Below are 24,971 nucleotides of genomic sequence, written 5' to 3'. Positions count from 1 at the left end.
TGAATTATTTGTTGTATTTGTATGATTTATCACTCAAAAGCTTTTTCTGTGGGTTTATTAAACTTATTTAGATTGAAGGCTCAGAGAAATAAACGTTCGGAACCTTACTATCATCCTTTTATTATGAAGAGCGTGGAGAGAAGGGAGTCTTACGATCTGGTCCTGAGAAATACCACACGGTATATATATTAGGTCTTTAGGGAAATCGCTAAGTAGCGAAACACAGGCTGTAGAACAGTTGTTTTTACCTTTCTGGGTCTAGGTTTGCTATGGAAATGCTCGACTTGTACTCCTCTGAAACAGGTTCTGGTGAACCAGTTTTTAAGTAAAACCTACAACCCTGTAAAACCACGGACCTTCCTATTGTGGAGAAGCATAAAATACAAATATCATTTACAAGTACTGCCCAAGTAGAGTCATCAACATTTAGTAACTAAAATCCTGCTGAAGTACAGGGTGTCCCAATAAACATGGGAATTCAGTGACAAATTTGATTTAGTCTTTGTTATGAATTAACAAGTTTACTTTATTTGTATACCGTAATTTTTTGTTTTACTTAGATGCAGTTAAAACATTGTAAACATAGCAGACAAAAATCTTACATATTACAGCTTTCTCAATAGGTATCACTATACTATATCAAAGAATATTTAAAAAGACTTTTTCGAAATTGTCACTGAATTCCCATGTTTATTGGACACCCTGTACGGCCTGTAGCAAATATCAAATTCCAGAAAACTTGCAAGGGTTATTCAGTGTCAGCAGCTGAGTTATTGAATATAGGAAAATGTAACATTAGATGAATGAACAGACTATCTCTAATACCAATTATATTGAAAATATCAAAAATAAATGTTTGGGTGCTTTGTCCAACAATTATGGGGTCCTGGGATCACCCTCCTTCTCCCTCCAGAGGGTAGGGTCCTGGGGCCACAAGAATCCCAATGAGGGAAAAATTTGACTAATTCTGTACAATTTTGTAATTATCTTTTATAAAACCTTTCTAAAATAAAAGAAACATTTTTGAAAAAGAATTTTTTTAAAATTCATTTTTGAACTTAAAAAAAAAATTTCAAACCTTCTTTTAACCTAAACTTTAAAAGTTAGCTGTCTGATATTTTTTCAGTGAGCTGATCTTGAAAATTGGGCTATGAACATTGAACATGCATTGTAACCCTATACCTTTACTCTTTAGTCTTTTTACTTTTTCTTGTTCACTCTAGTACTCTCCTTTTTTTTGACATTAATACCTTGACATTTTTTTCTTTAAAGGAATAGTAATTAAAAGACCTTGAAAAATTGATGTGTAAATATGTTTAACAGCTTAATATTTGTCAAAATTTTACAAAAAATTCAATTTCTCATTTCCCGACCTTTTTTTGCCATTTTGTTTCAAATATCCCATTACCCAATCAATTGAAGTTCTAGTTCTAGAATGGGCTATGAACATGCATTCCTTTATAAAAAGCTGGTTTTTTGGTAAGAGTAATTCTCATTTAACCCAACCCCTTTTAAGAATAATAATAAATAATAAAAATAATTTGTTATTTTTTATACAGGAATGTCATTTACTCCCAGACAAATTAGAATCAATGGAAATTTAAACCCCCGAGGTATTCAATGATAAACCCTTGGGCTGCACCCTGAGAGTAAATGATACGTTGCAACCCAATACCCTAACTCTACGATTTTTTCTTGGGGGGGGTGGGGGGGGGGGGAAGGATAGTTCCAAACAGTTAATAATTGCTTTTTAGATTAATTTTTCTGGATTTGTAAATCTTTTTATAAATTAAGATATTTCATAAGTTATATCTATTTTATAAGTTCTATATTTCTGAAAGACCAACTCTACTAAGTGCTTTCAATTGTGAAGAATGGAAAAGTTTATATTTTAGGTTCTTATTTTTGTCTTTGATGCTTATATTTCTAGCAAGCAAACCTTTTGTGTTAAGGGATTAAGAAGAATTAAAATATATTCTTGGTTTTGTTTTGAAATGAGAAAATAATTCCAATTTTATTGTTGAATTCATTTCCAGTGGAATTGAAAAAAAATGAAAACTTATAACCTATATCCAAATGAGAATAAACAACACAATTCTCTTTTTCAAAATAAAAAAATTCAAACAACACAATTTTTTGAAAAAAGTGCATTAAGTACAGTGTTGGTATTGTCTGGAGGCAATTTTTTGTAGACCTTAAAATATGCTGATTATGTGAAAATAATACCACCCTGTATGTTTGTTTGCAAAATATTAAAAATAACCTGTTGAGTTTCAATCATCAATTCTTGGATTTTTGACTTCCACCCTCGCCATATTGAGCGCAGTGAACGTTAGTTGATAGATAAACACACAAACTGTGTCAAAAATGCCGCGAAATGACTAAATTTCGACATTACAAAATTGTTGAACTGCATTTAATTAATCATAGGAACAATTTCCTACGTTGACTTTAATTAAAATGTAGATTTTTTAATTATCATCAAATAAGTTTCAATTTTCGGTAAACCTGTGTTTTAGATTCATCACTACAAATCTTGATTGTGGGAAACAAGAGTTCTGCACGCTGATTGGTTTACAGTTCTAAGTGGCGAATCTACATAAGTTAGATAGATAGTCACAGAAACGTTGTTAAAATGCCGCGAAATACCGAAACTTTAATATAAAAATCGTTAAACGGCATTTATTTAGTCATGAAAACAATTTTCTACATACCTTGGCTTATAATTTTGATTTTCAATTATTAGCTTCAAAATTTGATTGAATAATAATTTTGATTCATCAATATTGAAACATGATTTCTTGTATTCTCATTGGTTTACATGTCTCTAAGTGGTACTGAATCTACATCAACATTGTTTTGTTCTGCAAAACAAATCAAAAATACTTATTAATTTATTAGATCAGACATCTAAAAAGAAATAAATGTAACTAAAAATATAGTAATTTAAGTTTGATTGAATTGGATTTGGATTCCCAGATTGTCTTATGAAATTTCCTATTTTAGTTATAATGAACAGATGCCATGTATCTAGAGAAGTGACTTGCACCGGCTAGGTTGGTTGGATCGCGCCCTGCTACTGCAATAATTTTATTAATGGAATTACTTAAATCTTACGCACTAGGACTAATTTAACCATAATTTTACAAGCCACTGTAGCTCAGTGGCAGGGTCTGTGCACCCATTGACATGACTTGTGGTAAACCAGACCTCTAATGATTGCGATGTAGTATGCACGGGTCCTGCGACCCCTGGAGAACTGAACTTGGAAGGATGGAATGACTCGGCGATTTCTTCTAACAGCTTGGGAGGCCTTTCAATGCCATTTGCAAAATATTTATTCTTCTTTTTCATAGTTTCCACCAATCTTCTAGTGGGGAGGATCGAACTTGAGTTTAATTATTAAGAAAGCAGCTTGTTGATAATGAGCTAATTATACTTTACATATATATTATGACAAAATAGACTTAGAAATGAATTTAGGAGAAGACATGAAAGGATTGGAAACTTAAAGGGACTGTTCTACAATATAGCAATAAAATACAACATGTTTAACCAGGAGTTTAAGGATTTTTTACTCCAGGCAAGGTTGGAGCAACCCATTGTACCAGGAGTTTCATGGGACTGTAAAATCATCAGATTATAGGAGGCTCATTACAGCAAAATGCTGCTAATACTTCAGATGAGAATGTCAAGAGGAGCTCCACTGAAGAAAAAAATGAAAAGCAAAAGCCTTGGGACTTACAGCAGGAGAATTCAAAGAGTGATTTAAGCCAAATCCAAGCAAGAGACTCTTACATTCCGTTGGATTCCTTATAATCCAGTTTGGCAGATCATGCATAAATGCCCTCTGATCACAGAAGGTAATAAATTGAACTAGTATCATTTGTTGGCAGAAATATTATTTTTATCATGCAAATTTGAACACTGTTTGGTTTACAGAAGAATTACAGAAGAAATAGACCTAAAAATCTTTTTAAATTCTTTGATAATGTATCTTTCAGAATTATATCTTCAGTCAGTCTTTGTCTTAATTTGATGAAACAAATTTAAAATATATTTAAACAAAGGAATCGAGTCTTTGCCACACATTCTCACTTTCTAATCCCTAATCATTTTGCAACCTACTCTCACAGAGTAAGATATTTAGAATTCTTTAAGATCAAATAATCTGAATTATAAATATGAATGGTTTACATGTTAGGTTACAAGGATTGGAAAATTTAAGTGTGTGTCAAATACTAAAATTCTTTAAAAATTTTCATAAACGAGGTCTGAGCTGAAAATTTTAGAATGAAAATAATAACAATAAGCCAGATAGTTGAAACTCATCATAGGCTGCTAATAATAAGGATTCCTGGCCAAGTAATAGATTAAATAATAGGCATGTATCTAAATTATATAATTATATGTAGTTCAAATAAAATACAATTTTCACTTTGTGCTGGGGGGGCGCAAGGGGGGCCGGCCCAGTCTCTGTTTAGGGCTAAGCGCTGGTGTGTGTAAGTGTAGATGTTTATACATGGATGAGAGGAAGTAAAGGAAATCTGTCAAGAATGATCCTTACTTTATCCTCAGCTCTTCTCAATTTATTTATTTAGACATTTTTAAACGATAAGTAAATATACATTACATAGCAAAGTCAGGGGGAGGGGCACAAGATATTTATTCTGAACAGTGAAGGGGAGATATTTTTGCAGAAATTTCAAAAAAGCCTAATCTGTTTGAGAGTTAAAAAAAGCGCCCAAAAAATATATTAGATGGCCCACCTCCCTAAAAAGAAGTAATGTATAACCAAATAATTACTCTCTCTCTCTTTGTCTAATTATAAATTATTTAAACTGATTAATGGGAGGGGGATATTTTGCAGAAATTGCACAAAACCCAGACTGTTTTGGGAGTTCAGAAACAAGCGCTCAAAAGGGACAAACTGAGAGAAAAGTAATATTTAATCAAAATATTACTTTCTTTCTTTTTCTAATCACTATATCTTTGCAATTTCAGAATTTTCATTCTAATCTTCTGAAAGTTTGATCCATCAGAGTTCGCAGTTTTAAATATCACAGGTTCTTCTTTATTATTCTTAACTATTTATGTCTTCTTATTAAAATACAGATATTAAATACCATTTTTCAATATTCATGTTTTTAAAATTAAATAATTTTTTTTAAATCTGCAGTCTTTGGCCCACTTTTTATAAATTGATAACTTAGACTTTTTACCATTTTTATCATTATTTTTTAGATTTTTAATTTGCCATGGGTTAAATTTTTTTTGTAAAAATGAAACAAGGAAGCTTCTTAGCAAATTTAAATTTATAAAAAAGATATTTTTTATTGAGGATTTTTTTTTAAACGACTGCGGAATTTTATTTTCTGTATTTATCTTTTATTCCTTTTACTTATGGTTGAAAGCCTACAGTTATCAAAGTAAAGTTTAAAATTTGAAAGTTTAAACAGATTTTTCAAGTTTATTAAAAGTTTAAGGAGGAGAGGAAGGCCAGTCACAACATTTCTCCTCCGAGCCATGTTCTCGCAATTTTCTCCTCCGAGCCACATCGGAAACCTTGTCCTTTGATTTTTATGTGTTTTAAAGTTTCCAATTCCTGAATATAAAACAAAACTAGGAATAATTCGTGGCAACTTGAAAACTTTATTTCAAATGAAACATTTTTTTTTAATTTACAAAAAACCAACAATTCAGTTCAGCCATAAGGTGGCCCCCGATTCTTAAAAAATAGTTTTATCTGGGCGAATCAGACAAAATATATTGAAATGACGAGGATTTTAAGGTGGCTCGGACAAGAAAATGAGGAGAATGTGGCTTGTACAAGAAATTGTTGTGGTTAGCCTTCCTCCCCCTATTGAAGAAGACATGAAATATTTTGAAGATTATTCCAAAATTGATCACTTTGGTTCAACATTCTGAGAAAATATAAAACCATATTTCAAAAAAGTTTTTCTTTATATGCACTGTAATACAGGATGCTGGTACAGGGTGTCACACGAAACATAATAGTTGGTGAAGACTTTTGAATGTCTTCTTCCATGTACAGTATTAGATATTAAAGACAATTTGCAGTTTATTTCGTTATAAAACCATAAACTTATTTTACTTTTATAATATGTTTTACATTCTCTTTAGTAGTATCAAACAACTTAACTAATTTTGGAAGAAGACATTTTACACTATTCACCAACTTTCATGTTTCTTGGTACACCCAACACCCTGTGTAAAAGATGAAATATCATAATATTTTCTTATATCTTGAGAAGGTATTGAAGAGGATGTAGATGTTATTTAATTCTATCAATGAATATATAAAATATATGTGTGGATATATATAAGTATTATTTGATAAATGGACCTATCCTTCTCAATAAATTATAAAGATATATCAAAAATATAAGTTGCCCAATTTTCTTCAGGAAACTTTCAAAACTTAGAAAGATCTAGTCCTTTTAAATTTTTAATTGACATTTGAATTTCTCCAAAGTGATAAATTTTCTAATAAATTACAACTTTTGTAACTCGAAAGTAAGTGAACAATTAATGTGGTATACAATATGTAGGGTGCCTTCATTACTAATAATAATTTAGTGTTCTTCTAGAGGTGATGTCTTCAGTAGGGAACTCCTTTGATGCAACTCCAGGTCTTCTACTGCAGGTAATTAGATCACAGAAAAATTTGCAGTGTGTAAAGGTACTTTTAAGGCAGTCTTTTATGAATAGAAGCAATTAGAATTATCATTTAGAAATACTGTTGATTTGGCATTAATTGAGCTAAAACTTTACTTCAGATCAGAATTGATATTCTGTTGATAATGACAATTGATACTGACTAGCATATATGAATACAATAGCTGGAGACTACTATAATCTCCAGCAAACATATATTACATCAAATTTAGCACGCTTCATATAACCAACTTGGAAATATCCAAAAGCCAGGTGGATCAAACATAACACAAGAAGGCACCCTACCACCCTACTACATATAAGTTAAAACTCCATGCTTCTATGATCCCTTCCTCTACCGCTTAGTCGACCTCATCGTTATCTGTGTCCCTCTCTTCCTCCTCCGCTTCAATAGACTCAGTGTTGGTCTGGAGGTAATTCATCATCTGCATGCTGTAGGAATGCGCTGGGTTCTCTGAGAAACCCAAGGACCTAGCAATCCTTCTCACTTCTGATCCCGCTTCTGAGCTAAACCTTATCTTCTGGCTCAGTAGGCGAATGCTTTCCGCAGACCCGCTTTGCATGGCCTCAGCGAGCCTTTTTAGCCTGCCAAACAGTTGTTCATCGTATCCAGGCAGAGAGGTATTCATCTCAATCTCTTTAGCTCTTGCTGAAACGTAAACAACTAAGTCGGTCTGTCTCCTCCCGTCTTCTGCAGCAAAGCATGGAGCTCTGGCAAGGGTTGACGTGGGGTGCAGCGCGCATACAAGCATCCCAGCAGACCCAATGGTTTTGCACTCAGGGAGTTGTATCTGCGACTCAAGGTTCATAAAAGAGTGAGATGAATGATAGTTATATCACTCGTCTTTGCGAAAATACAAAAAGCTCCTAAATAGTGCTGTAGACTCGGCGGCGTCTATCTTGGTTCTGTTGAAATCGAGTGTTGAGCGGGCATTTTCTGTATGGCGGTAGTGGTATGGATGGTTGTCTTGATGTCTCTAAGCTGCAACCCGGAATATAGCCCCCAACCTGGCCTGCTGATGTCGAGATTGGGCTATAGCTGCTATTAGATAGTAGTGTGCCAGATTGATTGGAGCAGAGTATTATCGCCGCCTTATATCATCATAAGGATCAATCTTCCCTGATATCAGCTTCTGTGAAGGCATATACAGGCCTGTAGGTATAAAATGCCCCAGTTTTATAAAATAAAAGTATATAGTGTCAAGTTCTTAGGTAGTGAGATTCATGAAAAAAAATAAAAAGTGAGATTTGCAAATCTAAAATGCGAATAAAAAATTTTAACTTTTATTTTCAAACTGTGGTATTGGCGGTAGTAAGATTTCAAAATCCAAAATGAGAATATAAAATTTCAACTTTTATTTTCAAACAGTGGTATTGGCGGTAGTGAGATTTCAAAATCCAAAATGAGAATATAAAATTTCAACTTTTATTTTCAAACTCTGGTATTGGCGGTAGTGAGATTTCAAAATCCAAAATAAAAAATTTCAACTTTTATTTTCAAACTGTGGTATTGGCGGTAGTGAGATTTCAAAATCCAAAATGAAAATGAGAATATAAAATTTCAACTTTTATTTTCAAACTCTGGTATTGGCGGTAGTGAGATTTCAAAATCCAAAATAAAAAATTTCAACTTTTATTTTCAAACTGTGGTATTGGCGGTAGTGAGATTTCAAAATCCAAAATAAAAATTTCAACTTTTATTTTCAAACTGTGGTATTGGCGGTAGTGAGATTTCATTTTGGATTTTGAAAGTATTTGCATTTTCTAATTTCGAAAAAAAGGCATTTAATAATCTGAAAAGTGTAAAGAAAATGTACAAAAACTAGCTTTTAAAACCTTCAATACCATTTTCTTTTTAAAAAAACATAAAATTTTCGCTCAAAAAGAAGGCATTTTATACAAACACCATATCAATAGACGTCCCCAAACCAATAAGGCCAGTCTGATTGCATCCATATAGGAGCAATTTGCCTTCCTCCCCATGGGACCTGGTGATCAAGGCCTGCTCCTGGTTCAGAGGCCGTATAGAGGTTGCAATGAAGGCGTAGGGCGATTACATTGAGTAAGCCTCAAAATGGATGACCAACGCAACTTTTGTTTTTAATTTGAAATAAAAATATTAAAAATTAGGAGTTTTATGTTGTTTTTACTTATTTTAGAAAGGGTGCCAATTTGAAGTTTGGGCCCTTGTAAAATGTATTCAATTGTTCCTTTAAACTAAAATTATATTTTAAATGTGTAACCTCAATCTCTTCAATCTTAAATCCACCTGTAACCTCCATTTAGATATTTTATCTTCTTTATCTAAAAGATTAGTTTAAACGTATTTTTCTAATTATTATGTTCGTTAGATATATCTTAATTTGACATCAGAAACACTAGTTTTTATAATATTAGACTCCGAGGAAAAGACATGCATTATCTGAATTCATTAAACAGGATTGGTAAACAGAATTTGTCTATAAATGTACGCACTACGCGTACAGTAAACATTGTACACGCGGATCAAATTTTTGGTAATTCTTAATTTTCAAGCTCATTTTAATCAGCAAATTCACTTCAGAAAATTTTGAGATCTTCGTTCGTTTTCATTTTCAATCAAATCCAGAAATGTGCCATGTTATGATACTACTGATAAATTATCTAACACATATACAGGGTTACCCACAAAGGATGAGACTTCAGAGACGATTGTACGGAATTTGTTTAATACATTTTCTTGCATTCTTGGTTCCTTGAAGGCCAACCTGTTTTATTTTATAAACCATCAAAATACTCAATTGATTGCAGAAACCAAAAATCAACCTTCAAATCGTCATATTTTTTAGTTCCAGGTCGTCTTTAAAGTCTCATCCTTTGTGAGTAACCCTGTACTATAGACTTGCAGTGAGAGAAGTGAGACATCAATTCTAATCAGTTAAATGTGAATTTCTATCTATTTGTCTCGTTATCTTGTTATCTATTTATATGTTAAAGGGACTGTAGGCGTAATTTCAAGTCCAGTTAAAGAGTTTATGTACAATTTACAATGGTACCCTTAACATTGTTGGAACTAAACACATTTCAAGGTACATAGTAAAACTACCATGTATTCATCATTGTTGTTAAGATAAAACTTTAAATTGTATTGTCGCAATTTAAATCTTAAAATGGAGGATCACTTGAAATTGCGCCGACACTCCCTTTAAAGAAAATATAATTGCTTCTCTGAACCCAATCATCAATTGACAGCTTAAGAACAAAGATAAGGGGGTTTCTTAACTGCAACACAAATATTCTAATATATATCATCTGTATTATACACTAGGTTGATAAACCCGTCCCATGGAAAAATGAAAACTATGATTTCCAAGGAGGATTCATCCCACACCATTCATAGAGGCTGAACCCCCTCTACTCCCGGGATGTTAAAAAAAGCCAACTCCTGAAAAAAGGCCCAGCTACTTATGGGATTTATTGTTACGAAATCATTTTATTTGAACGTAACAATTTTGAAGAAAAGTGATATTTTAAAGATTATTGGGATTTTCATGAGAAATTTTTGGATCAATCAACAAGAAAAAGGATTTTTTTTTTGATTATGGGACCAATATTTTAAGGTCTTTAGAAATACTCGGGGTAAAATATCTTGGTTTTTTTTCTTCTTGAAAGTCCCAGAAAATTTTCATAAAAAATGATAAAAAAGAAAAACAAAACAATCTTGTCCCAAACCCAAACAATGTTATCAATTCTCAGAGAACAGCTAAATTTAACACATTAAATAAAAAGCTTCAATTCTTTAGATCTTCAATATTTTTACATATGTGTCCTCTGCACTTCAAGAATCTTAATGATACTGAAACGGAGCAGCATACATCTTTTTTTAAATTCTTCTTTTTTAAAAAAAAACTTTTAATTAGTAACATTTCAAACATGCTTCGTTTTCGAAAACAAACGATAAATCAGTGACAAACTTGTAAAAAAATTCTTAAAATATGTTTTGATTGTCAACTACAGGGTGTCCCACGAAACATGACAATAGGAAGACGACTTGAAAGTCGTCTTCGGTATTTGAATTTATTTGTGACATTTAGTCTTCTATCTACTTTAACATGTATGATTCTTGAAACAATTATCACATAATTCTCCTAGCCCTGGCATTTTCAAAAAGTGGTCTGCGTTTTTTGTACTTTCAATATTACCTGAGATATAAAGAGTTTGGTTCAGATTTCAATTTTGTTAAATAAAAGCAAAATTGTCGAAATCTGAACGAAATTCTTCATATCTCGGGCAATATTGAAAGCACAAAAAAGGCAGACCACATTTTGGAAATGGCAGGACAAGGGAAATTTTGTGATTATTATCTCTAGAAATTTACTTCTAAAATTAGGTTAACAAATAAACGCAGCAAATTATATCAAAAATCAAGACGACATTCAAGTCGTCCTGCATACTGTCATGTTTCGTGGGACACCCTGTATATTACGTAAAATAGCGACACTCTATATATATATATGTTTGCAACGTATAGTTCGTTAAATTCTAATTTTAACATGTTTTTCAGAAATAAATATTTGAATCTTTAAATGTGTTCTGCACTATAGATAACTCACTACTATTCTTCCATCAAGGCACCCTGAGTAGGCAGCTAGAGCAGCTAAATAGTTTAATCTGTACTCCCAGCTTTAAACCCGCATACAAGGATACAGGCTTAGAATGCAATACACTATTATTAAAGGGAGTGTTCGCGAAAAATGAAAGGGGGTATAGGTTTAATGCGATAAAAAAGCGCTTTTGATCGCTACTAATCTTACTCCTATCTGTTGCGTATATAAGGAGAAAATTGTTAAAGACGTCTCATACCGAATAACATGGCGTCCATACAAATTGAGAAAATTGCAACATACGACTTAAATCGTAAAAAATCAATTTAATTTCAAACAAATCATTCAACCTATGGTCATCGATTATCTTTCGCCACATTTATATATAGTTGATTTATCATAATATGTTTTAATTGTTATGATCTGAGAGTTACTTATAAAAACATTTATTCCTGTTTCGAGGATTTTTGGTAATGAAGACGACATTTTCATATTTTCCAGGAATGTTCAAAACCAATTTGTAAGCTAAATATTATTTTGAAAAACAAAATCAAAACTATTATGAAATATCAAATATATACAAATGTGGCGAAAGATAATCGATGACTATAGGTTGTAAAATCGGAATGATTTGTTTGATATTAATTTGATTTTTTTACGGTCTAAGTCGTATGTTCCAATTTCCTCAGTTTGTATGGGCGCTACGCTCTTCGGTATGAGACGTCTTTTTCAATTTTCTCCTTATAGACGCAACAGATAGAAGTAAGATTAGTAGCGATCAAAAGCGCTTTTTTATCGCATTAAGCCTATACCCCCTTTCATTTTTCGCGAACACTCCCTTTAAGGCATTGTTGAATTTAAGAATTTAAGAATTTAAGTTATTATATTTGTAGAGAATCCCAGTAAATATTATTTTACATATTTCAAAATTTCAAAAAACGGAAAAAATTGCGATTTAACTTAAAGTTTTGAAATTAAATAAATTAATTCTGATTTTAAACTATTTTGATTTTACACTTGCAAGTCTTACACATGATATCTAATAAACATTTGTCTGTTTTGGATGTCAGATCATAGCTAGCTCAGGAAACGCCTGGACCGATTTCCCTTAAATTTGTATTTGGGAACTCGGGAGAACCACAGGAATGTTCATATATAATGTAAATATAAAGTAGTAATCACTGTTTGTTTGTATGTTTAAATTTGTTTGTAAGTCAGATCATAACTCATGAACCTTTCGACCGATTTGCCTTAAATTTGATCGGGAAACTCGGTAGAACCACGCCATGGGGTATTTAGGGGGTCAGGGGGCGGTGACTGGTTTTTGTCACAATATATTCTCTTTAAATACATTTGTCTTGTGTTTCATGGTGAGAACGGAAAAAATGAATATATTCTGAAAATCTTCTTTTCATTTACAAACATCATGTATAAATTGTTTTTATTAATGATGATTTCAATTTATAATTACTTTTCCCGTTCATATATCCTTGAATGTATACTGTAAACCAGCAATATATTTAGATGTCGTCTTTTTCGAAAAACATATACTTTATTATACAAAATTATATATTATATTATAAATATATAACTGGATTCTAAAATCTAACAACCATTAATCAAAGATGAAGGGGTGCTACACACGCCCGCCCAAATATTGGGTTGGGCTCTGATTTTCCGTCATATTTTAGAACTTTAACACAACATTACCGTGACTTAGAGACTTCTCTAAAAAAGTATTAATCAAGCGACCGAGCCTTATTTGACTCGAATAAGAGGTTTAAGATGTAAACTCGATATTGCTGACCCCCCCCCCCCCCCTGATACCCCATTGTGCGGCACTTTCAACTAAACTAAGCGCTTCTTCGGTCAGTTTACTGCAGAACTCACCGAACGCTAAGTTGAGGGTGGTACGGGAATGTTTCGAGTCTGATTTAAAAATTCTAAGTTGAGTGAGTTGATTTTTATAGAGAAAACTCCAGGTAAAGCTGGATTCCCAAGCTAGTACTTACATATATATTAAATAACAACGATTATCCCATTCCAATATTAAAGAATTGTTTTAATCATTTTTTATTTCATTATTTTCTAAAATAAAGGTTTGAGATAGCTCCGAGATCTAGGTTCTGGTTCAGGTTTCACATCTGTAGTATACTCATCAGTTCTAAATAATGTGATTTAGAGTCTTACAATTATTCATTGATTTTCAAAATAACAATTCTCGATATTTTAGCTTTAAGTATGACAAATTTACTCTAGAACTAGAAAACTCTGAAATGGGAAGACGACTTTAGAATCAAGTCATTATTTTAAAAATTAGCATGAGACATTGCAATTGTGCAGTGTAAACAGACCCATTTCACAAAACTAGTGAATTAAAAATCGACTATTAAAACTATATAATGGCTATAATGGCGTCTTCCCATTTTATTGTTTTCTGGTTATCACTTGTAACTGTAAGCGTAGAATAAATAATTTATGCATATAATTATCTAAGTAACATTTACAAATTTAAGATAAATGGGAGACTTAAAAAGAAGCAACTCTCTAAATATATTTAAAAATAGACTATTAAACTCTCTTTTTGAAAATTATACTAAAATGTGTTATAAACCGAATTGTTATTCATGTAAAACTAATTAAATGTGTGTAAACTATTTTTCTTAGGATAAAATCGCACCCTGATCTCCAATACAGAGAAACCCTTACCAACGAATACATCGAAAGAATTCATCAAATGTCGTATTCTTCCCTTTCTGATAATGGAATGTTCCAGATATTTAGTTTTTTAATTAAATGATTATATGGAACTCTTTAAAACTGTTCCCGCATATTCATGGCTATTTATTCATTTTCGCAAATACTGAAATTTACGTAATAAAGTATAAAACTCATTGAAAAATTGTCAAGACGACATTTGATAAATTCTTCCGATGTATTCGTTATTAAAGGTTTCACTGTAGTTCAACACTTAAATCTATTTAATTGAAATCTTTTTTTGAAGTTAGGTGGAAAAAATGATCAAAACAGTTATTTTCCTGCACCTAATTGCTTTGAACTTGAACTGTTGAATATAATTATGAATTTGTAAATTGTAAACCGGTTCTTTATACACAAATACATGGATTTTAGAAGTAAATAAACAAAATTTTTTTTAATATCTAGTTATATATTTTCTAGCTAAAATATTAGAAAAAAAACTTACTTTAAGAAGGCCAGGTAGAGAGAGAAAACAACATGTAAAGATTGTATTCGGCTTCTATTTAAAGAATATTTAATTTAATTAACCCATAGATAAATAAATAAACATAGATAGCTTATGTACGCAAAATCACCAAGAATTGTACAGTCCGCGAACTCATACTTCTAGGGGTCAAAGTGTACTTCAATGATAAGTGGGGTGGTTTGGTGTTTTAATGGATTTCAAAATAGAGTGTAAAATAACTCCGGGAATGGAACTATTTGAACAAAAATATTTCACTGAGCAATATATCATATTGACGTCATTCCTGTACAGTACATTAATCAGCTGATCCATTTCCCGGGGCCATTCGTGTACAGTACATTAATCAGCAGATCCACTTCCCGGGGCCATTCCTGTACAGTACATTAATCAGCTGATCCACTTCCCGGGGCCATTCCTGTACAGTACATTAATCAGCTGATCCACTTCCGGGGGCCATTCCTGTACAGTACATTAATCAGCAGATCCACTTCCCGGGACCATTCCTGTACAGTACATTAATTAGCTGATCCACCTCCCGAGGCCATTCATGTACAGTACATTAATCAGCTGATCCAACTACCGGATTTTGTATTGAACTGTAGGAAGTGGTCTATTCTAGTGTAATTGTAATTGTACCTGCATAAGGGAATCAATGTTTGGCATTGGATTTCTGTATTGAACTGTAGGAGGAGGTCTATTTCGACGTAGATCACTCATATCTCTGATCCACTGATCAATCTCCTACTCATCCAACATAATATTTTAATTATGAATTTCCTAAACCTCCATTATTTTTAAATATATACAAATCTTACTTCAAATTCCCTTTTTCTCATATTTTCATTTTCTGTCATCTTACTTCACGTTAAACTAAAGTAAATTGAGCGTAAGATTGAAATCTTGATGTTTTCAATCAGAAATCCTTGTGCGTAAAATCAACGGAGCTACGAGCGCAAAGTCGTACCATTAATGTCGCATAAGTTTGACCTTCTTTGTTAGTCTAGTTTGCAGTTTCTAGGAAATTCAATAATCAATCAATGAACTATGTTCCTTGGTTGAAAGTTCTTCTGGTGTTATTTTCTTCACTTTCATTCCATTCTTCTAAAATAAAGAGCTATAAATCAAAATTAAAGGGACTGTACGCGTAATTTCAAGTCACCCTCCATGAACAGAGGGCAATGACCGAAACATAACTGTACCATTAAAGTATTGACTGATCAACTTTGAATTTTTGATAGCATGTGGTTTCTCCGTAAAAGGGACTTGAGCATTTCTACTACAACGATATCTTCTACAACATTATTTATCATCAGATAAAGGTTTTTTAAGGGTTTCGTTGTGGATCAGGCATGCACATCTGTGGCTGAAGATTCACTTGAAATAACGCTAGCAGTGTCTTTGAGATTTACAATCAAGGGGAAAAAACGTTTAAAAATAATTTAACCGTCTTAACCGTCTATGTACGAAGCGATTAAAAAAAAGGATAGTTTTGCACATAGATTAATAACAATACAAATAGAACACTAGATGTCGTATTTTCAAGATTCAGGGGTTATTAGTTTGAAAATACCCTGAGGAAGAATCCCAAATGAGTTATGCGCATGCTCTCTCTCTGTCTTGTCATCCAACGCGGCATGCGTATAACTCCTTTGGCCTCTTCCTCAGGGTCATTGTGAACAAATACCCATAAATCTTTCAAAGACGACAGCTAGTGTTCTATCTGTATTTTTAATAATCATTGATCATAGAGTAGATTGATGATTTTAATAGATTTAATAGATTATACAATAGATTTAATGAAAAGCAAAACATTGTTAAACTTCTCTTCAGCTTGAACCGGGGCTTAGTGGTTCAACTAATTCTCTCTATTCATTAAATCTAGTTCTAGGATTGTCTATTTATTTACCGACTTTTCTTTAGTAACCATCCTAAGATGAAGATCTAGGACGGACGGATCCGCCTGAGTTGCTCTAGGTTCATCTAGAACACAGAGTCCCAGCTTCTCATCCTTACAATCAGGACGAGGAACCTTAACATAAACATATTATAAAGAGATTGAAAATGTATAAAAACTCAATTTTAAATTAAAAAATACATCTAAGTCAGAGTTACCGAGGGATTAGAAAATTTTAGTTTGTGGCAAAGACGCAATTCCTTTGTTTAGAAAGAAAGCTATGATTTAAATGTTTAATCCACATTTTCATTTAATTATAAGAAGAGCAGTTTAGAAGAAGAAGACGACCAAAACATGAAAATGCGCCAAAATTAAATATGTTAAAAAAGCAGAGAAAAGAAAGTTTTGGTATCAGAAAAAAGTCTTTAGTTCAAAATTTAGCTGAAGATAATTTTGTGTTTTTTACGAAAATCTAAGGGATTGAGTTTTTGCCACAAACTCAAATTTTCTAATTCCTATATCTTTGCAAGCTTAGCTTATTTGATCTAACAGAATTCATAGTTTGAAAAATCAAAGGTCGCTTGCGACATTGGGCTGCAAGGATATAGGGATTAGAAAATCAGAGTTTGCGGCAAAAACTCATTTCCTTTGTCTCGTAAAAAATCTACCTTAATAAAAGCATCAATATCACCCACTGCTGGCAGAAAATCAGGGATAAACGGCTCCAGTTTATAATCTAGATATAGGTTAGGATTTGTTAGTTTTTTTCTATTATTTAAATATCATTTCTCTATTATCTCTCTATTATCTCTCTATTATTACTCTATTATTACTCTATTATTACTCTATTATTTCTCTTTTATTACTTTATTATTACTCTATTATTACTCTATAATTACTCTATTATTTCTCTATTATTACTCTATTATTTCTCTTTTATTACTCTATTATTACTGTATTATTTCTCTTTTATTACTCTATTATTTCTCTATTATTACTCTATTATTACTCTATTATTACTCTATTATTACTCTATTATTTCTCTTTTATTACTCTATTATTTCTCTATTATTACTCTATTATTACTCTATTTTTTCTCTTTTATTACTCTATTATTTCTCTATTATTTCTCATTTATTACTCTATAATTACTCTATTATTTCTCTATTATTACTCCATTTTTTCTCTATTATTACTCTATTATTACTACTATTATATTATTTCTCTTTTATTACTCTATTATCACTCTATTATTTCTCTTTTATTACTCTATTATTACTCTATTATTTCTCTATTATTACTCTATTATCTCTCTCTATTATTACTCCATTATTACTCTATTATTTATCTATTGATGATAAATGGCTCTGAAACTGCAATACTACTTAATTTTTAAAATAACAAAATGTTATAAAATATTTAAAAAAATTTAAATAAGTATTAATTAAGACTTCAACTTCATATATATTATACTTTATCATTATATTTAGATATATATTTGAATATATTACCTAGAAGTATTGAGTTAGCTCTATATTTAGATATATATTTGAATATATTACTAATGTCTGCATCCACATCAAGATTTTCAAACTCCCTAATTTCAGATTCAGATTATCAGACAGTGTTAATGTATTTTTTTTTACCAAAATAGATTAAGAATTCTCTTACTTAATTTTTCAAAAATGATTTAGTTATTTACTTTTCTTTTCTTTCTTTTCTTTCATTAACCCCACCTTTTCATATTTTTGAGGTTGTTTAAAACAAAACATTTCATTTTTCCAATTCTTAATTATGAATTTGAATTAAAATATCATAACTGAATCAATTCCTTGGGTTATAAAATCCATCTCGGATCTCAACATCATTATCATCATCATCATCATCCTCATCTTCCTCGTTTCTTTCATCTTCATCATCATCAAATTCATCGATCTGATTAATGAGCCCTGTTTAATCTTTTATTTAAGCAATACTGAAAGATGTAATATCTCGTTCTTGTACTTTGGATCTTTTTCCATAGTTTTTAATTAAATCAACTGATGGTACAATTGCAGCCTTAACGAGTTCAGAGACTAAAAACTTTTGATTGTGAAAGCGCTTAGTCAGTAGTCAAATCGACTGAACCCAACATCTAGAGCGTAAACTTTTAAGTTTAAGGATTTAAGATTTAAATCAACTAAGATTTAAAGAATTTGTGGTGACAGACAATTTAAATTAATTGCTTAGGAAGAGGGAAACAGTTTGAGCGTGTTATGAACAGGTTTAAAATTCAAAAGTTTTGACCTATTTTACTGAACCATCTACCTGAGAGGGTTTAGATCTACTGAATGCTCGTGCTCTTTTTGATACTTCGTATTCTTCATCCTATAAATAAGATACTAAAAATATAAAAATAGTTTGAGGTCTATTTTATATGGCAACCTAATTTTAGCAATAACTTTATAAGAAATAATAATAACAAAATAGCCCTAGTCCTGCTATTTCCCAAATGTGGTCTGCAATTTTTTTTGATTTCGTAATAGTTTTATTTAATAAGTTGAAATTAAACAAAATTGTTAGTATCTCTAAAAAATGGCAGACCCGATTAGGGAAAATATTTTGTGTTTATTGTTTCATTAAAAAATATTACTTAAGTTAAGTTGCCTTTTAATGCAGATGCCGCAAACTATTTCATAGGTCAAATATGGTTGTAAAGTCTTCAATCAACTAAACTTATTCAAGTTGTAAATAAGAAATGAGTATCTTGCAATTTGCATCAATAATAAATTTTAGTTGTCAACTTTATAAAGATTTTTTTGATCGAAATAACTATCACAATGTTACGTACCTCCTCTTCCTCCTCTTTTTCTTCTTCTTCTTCTTCTTCTTCTTCTTCTTCTTCTTCTTCTTCTTCATCATCTTCTTTTACTAATTTAGTATTTTCCCAATCTTGAGTGAACTGCACAGAAAAAAAATGAACCAAAGAAATTGAGTCTTTGCCACAAACTCAAGTTTTCAAAATATGAATTCTGTTAGACCAAATAATCTAAGTTTGAAATATCAAAGGTATACACAAACAGGTTGCAAAGATATAGGGATTAAAAAATTTGAGTTTATGACAAAGAATTAATTACTTTATAAAAAAGCTCCATTTAGATTAAATACTTCACTACAATTTCGTTTTGGATTTGATAAAGAATTCGTATTTCGTGGATAACGATATTAATTGCTAGTAAACTACTTAGTACGTATAGTATACTAATTCTTTTTAACATCTGATTCTATCTAACATCTAAAGTAAGTCACTAAATGCAAGAATAAAAATGTGAAAAATCTCGTAATTCTGAATAAAATCGTGTTTCATGGCCAATATGATCTTTATTAAGTTATATCTGTCGTGGGGCTATGGGGGCCCTGTATCTATAAAATGCCTTATTTTTAACAATAGCTTTATGTTAGACAAACTGACGGTAGTAATATACTATAAATCTCAAAAAAAAAATTGAATTAATTTATAAATAATTTTTCATAAGTAAATGGTAGTAAGAGTAGTGTAAATTTAAAAAAAGTTCTGAGAATTATACTTAAATTTAAAAAAAAACTAATTTGTAGTGAGTGTAATTGGATCTTGGAAAAAATCAAATTAAATGAGGATTTGTTTCCAGATTTAAAAAAAGAATAAGATAGCGAGGGTAGTTGGAAGTTGAAGTAAAAATTCTATTGAATAAATGTTGATTTTAAAAAGCGTGCGGTAGCGAGGGTAGTGGGAAATTGAGAAAAAATAATTGAATAAATGTTGATATTTAGATTCTAAAAAATGTGTGGTAGCAAGGGTAGTGGGAAATCGAAAAAAAATAATTGAATTGGTAAAAAAGCAGCCATTTGTCTTGAAAAAATATTAGAATTTAATGAAAAAGTTAAAAAACAAGAAATTTAACAAGAAATTAGAATTTGAAAATTCTTTAAACTGCCTCTTTTTTTTCTTTACGACTTGCTAGATTTTGTTAAGTGTCTGGCAGTGAGAGAAGTGGGAAATTGAAAAAAAAATAATTGAATAAATATTGATATTTAGATTTTAAAAATGTCTGATAGTAAGGGTAGTGATAAATTGAAAAAAAGAATAAATATTTATTCTTTTTTTATTTGCATATTAAAAAGCGTGTGGTAGTGAGGGTAGTGGGAAATTGAAAAAAAAGAATAAATATTGATATTTAATTAGATAATAAAAAACGTGTGCAGTACCGAGGGTAGTTGGAAATTGAAAAAAATAATAATTGAATGAATGTTGATATTTCGATTTTAAAAAGTTTGTGATAGCGAGGGTACTCCTTTTTCAACAAAAAAGGCATTATATACGGGGCCTTCACTTGGAGAAGTGAAGCTATGCTTTTGGACCCACCCACCAACCCCCGGAATGACAAAAAAGGATAATCTCCTCCAGACAAATTGCTGTTTTCTAGAGATTATATACCTGCTGCGGGACTGGAACTATAATATATATACCTGCTGCGAGACTGGAACTATAATATATATACCTGCTGCGAGACTGGAACTATAATATATATACCTGCTGCGAGACTGGAACTATAATATATATATCTGCTGCAAGACTGGAACTATAATATATATACCTGCTGCGAGACTGAAACTATAATATATATACCTGCTGCGAGACTGGAACTATAATATATATATCTGCTGCGAAACTGGAACTATAATATATATACCTGCTGCGAGACTGGAACTATAATATATATACCTGCTGCGAGACTGGAACTGTAATATATATATATATATACCTGCTACGAGACTGGAACTATAATATTTATACCTGCTGCGAGACTGAAAGTATAATATATATACCTGCTGGGAGACTGGAACTATAATATATATACCTGCTGCGAGACTGGAAATATAATATATATACCTGCTGCGAGACTGGAACTATAATATATATACCTGCTGCGAGACTGGAACTATAATATATATATCTGCTGCGAGACTGGAACTATAATATATATACCTGCTGCGAGACTGGAACTATAATATATATACCTGCTGCGAGACTGGAACTATAATATATATACCTGCTGAGAGACTGGAACTTCGAATGTATAAGAGCTCAATCTATTATCATGAAACAATTTAAAATATCTCAAAGAAAAGACAGCATTGAGAAAGGTTTTCTAAATCAAAACATCTACGTACGAAAGAGCGATTCACTTCATTGGAATTGAATCTTTGCCACAAACTCTGATTTTCTAATCCTTTTATCTTTGTTCTAGAGCTTAAAACTTTTCAAACAAATGAATTCAGTTAGAGAAAATAATCTAAGTTTGAAATAACAAAGATTTTCACTATAAGGTTGCAAAGATATTGGGATTAGAAATTTTCGTTTGTGGCAAAGACTAAATTTCTTGGAATTACAACCCACCATAGAAATCATGACATTATGTCAAATGATCCCCCGGATATCACGCAGACAAATTTACAAAGGTAAGCACCCAATTTTAAGCTTTAAAAATGAGGATATTTCCATAATCCTTGAATCGGATATGCCAATTTTTATCTGAAAAATTCAGGTGAAATGAAATGATCTGTACACAGTTCCTGAAAAAGATGACTAATCTTTAAACAAAAACGATTCTCTTGGAATGTTATTTTTTTCATATTTCGGGGTCAAATTATATTTTTATCGCTGGAATTCAAAACTAAAAATTTACCATTTTTCCTAATATTTGTTAAAAACTAAATAAAGCAACGCAAAGCCAAGCAAAGCAAAAGGAAAAGATAAATTGGTCAAATAGAAATTTATAAAATTGTGTCAGCCTTTTATCACTTCACTCTTTACTTAGATCACACTGATTTAACAGTTGGTCCTTGTCCCAGCAAACTTTCAACAGCAATTTGACCAATTAATCGTAAACATTTTTCCTTTTTCCTTTTTTATAAAATTTTTCGACATTTGCGTTTTTAATGAAAAAGTGGAAAAAGATTGTTGAATTATAGTCCAAAATACTATTTTATAAATATTGAAGAAACCGAACACATCTAGCTCTGGTTAGTTCAGGTCAAGGTTGTATAGTAAGGTTAGATACTCTGGATACGTGCTCCAGAAAAATAAAAAAATCCTCCCCCCCCCCTCTCTCCAGCAACGTTGTCACTTCAAGTTCCGCCAACGATAAGTTACGTCTTGTGGTGATGTTGAGTGTCCAATGTTGTGAAGACGACATTTCTAGTACATTGGTGCGCATCCAGAGTATCTAACCATACTCTATACAACCTTGGTCCAGGGTGAGACGAATAATTGTCATTCCTGCGAATACTTGTAGAATCGTCAGCTTCTAGAACATTTAGTAGTTCTCCACTCATCTTAACATGAAAATACAATAATTCAACCAGATTTATAGTTTATTATTCTTATTAATAAATTTTGTAATTTTCTTTTTTAATGATTGTCAAATTTCATGTGACCCTCCATGAGTTGCATGTATGACTAACAACGGTACCATTTAAACTGTCGTCTTATCTTAAAATTTCGCTGTAAGATTAGATTATTTTCAATTATGGTTTCAAAGCTAATAGATTTGTGCTCCCAAACCACTGAAGGAATTTGACAGAATTCAATTCATTTCAAGACGACGATATCTTCCTAATTGTTACTTATAAAGAGGTTTAAAGGTTACCGTAGGGTGTATTGGATGGTAAACAATCTAGGAAAGAATGTTGACAGGAAAATAAGTCTAGTGTCTCTTTATATGTAACCGAATATGTAACCGAATATGTAACTGAATACGTAACCGAATATGTAACCGAATATGTAACCGAATATGTAACCGAATATGTAACCGAATATGTAACCGAATATGTAACCGAATATGTAACCGAATAAATTTCCTTTTCTCATATTGTGAGTAAAAAAAAACTAGTGGAGCTACACGAGTCCTTCTGTCTGGTTTACAGTGATTTACTGCATCCATGAATACAGATATTTTAGTTGCCCTGTTTTCAATTCATATCTTGTATCTTGATCATAATCTATATTCTTCAGATAAGCTTTAAGAGAAAACTAAAAAATTTATAATTTACCTCTTCATCTGAATCCATCAGAATTCTTCTACTTTCTTCTAGATCTATATTCTTCTCTATATTCTCCATCATCTACACATACATATTCTCCATTAATATTATTATATTCTTATGTATTTTCTCCATTATCTACATATACATATTCTCCATTAATATTCTTCTTCTCTATATTTTCCATTATCTACATATATATATTCTCCTTTAATATTCTTATATTCTTCTCTATATTTTCCATTATCTATAAATATACATTCTCCATTAATATTCTTATATTCTTCTCTATATTTTCCATTATCTACATATATATATTCTCCTTTAATATTCTTATATTCTTCTCTATATTTTCCATTATCTATATATATACATTCTCCATTAATATTCTTATATTCTTCTCCATATATTCCATTATTTGCATTTATATCTTCTCTATTAATATTCTTATATTCTTCTCTATATTCTCCATTATCTACATATATATATTCTCCATTAATATTCTTTTATTCTTCTCTATATTTTCCATTATATACAAACATATATTCTCCATTAATATTCTTCCCAACATGTTCCATTATATACAAATATATATTAACCATTATCATTTTTGTATTCTTCTCATATTTTCCATCGTATACAAACATTTTCCATTATTTAAAAAAATGTATTTCTTATTAAGTTTCTTCTAAAACTAGTCCAATTCCCTTAGTTTAACGGATACCTGGATACAATAAGTTATACAGTCCTATTTCCTTACTGTAAAGAAAACCTGGATACAATTAGTTCTATTACTCTACTGTAAAGTAAACCTGGATACAATTAGTTCTATTCCTCTACTGTAAAGTAACCCTGGCTACAATTAGTCATATTCCTCTACTGTAGAGAATACCTAGATACAATTAGTCCTATTCTTCTACTCTAGAGGATACCTGAATTAAATTAGCTCTATCCCTCTACTTTAGAGGATACCTGGATACAATTAGTCCTATTTCCCTACTGCAGATAAAACCTGGATACAATTAGTCTTATTTCTCTACTATAGAGAATACGAAGATTTAATTAGTAATATTTCTTTACTGTAAGGGATACCTGGATACATTTAATCCTATCTCTCTACTGTAAAGGATACCTGGATACAATTAGTCCTATTCCTCTACTGTAAAGGATACCTGGATACAATCAGTCCTTATACCTTCACTGCAGTATTAACCAAGTTTGCCTGGGATCCTGGTCACGACAAGTCTACAACTGAAAACATAACCATTATTGGGAGAATACAACCTAAAGGGATACTGTACTGTACAATTTTTACTACATTTTTGTTGAACAAATCAAAACATTTTTTTACATTTTTAAATTACATTTTTGTTTTACTAAGTAACTTCAATACAATCAATAAAGTTGGGAATCATAGTTTTTTAAAAAAAATTTATTTTTAGAATTAACTTTCAATAAATGCATTGCAACTATATATACAAAAAATATCTGCACTTGGACCTTTTCA

General features: G+C 31.2%; 1 long non-coding RNA gene across 1 annotated transcript; it reads right to left on the bottom strand.

Annotated features, from left to right (window-relative positions):
- Positions 1-22,706: 22,706 nt before the first annotated feature.
- On the bottom strand, positions 22,707-24,708 carry LOC111703814 (uncharacterized). Its single transcript, XR_002765687.1, has 3 exons — positions 24,637-24,708; positions 23,474-23,545; positions 22,707-22,756 (listed from the first exon to the last, which is right to left on the bottom strand). It is a non-coding gene; the product is annotated as an uncharacterized LOC111703814 (long non-coding RNA).
- Positions 24,709-24,971: the final 263 nt, after the last annotated feature.

This window comes from Eurytemora carolleeae, unplaced genomic scaffold (genome assembly GCF_000591075.1).
Source record: "Eurytemora carolleeae unplaced genomic scaffold, Eaff_2.0 scaffold579, whole genome shotgun sequence".
Taxonomy (NCBI): domain Eukaryota; kingdom Metazoa; phylum Arthropoda; class Copepoda; order Calanoida; family Temoridae; genus Eurytemora; species Eurytemora carolleeae.
This window is presented reverse-complemented; position numbering and strand designations above follow the sequence as displayed.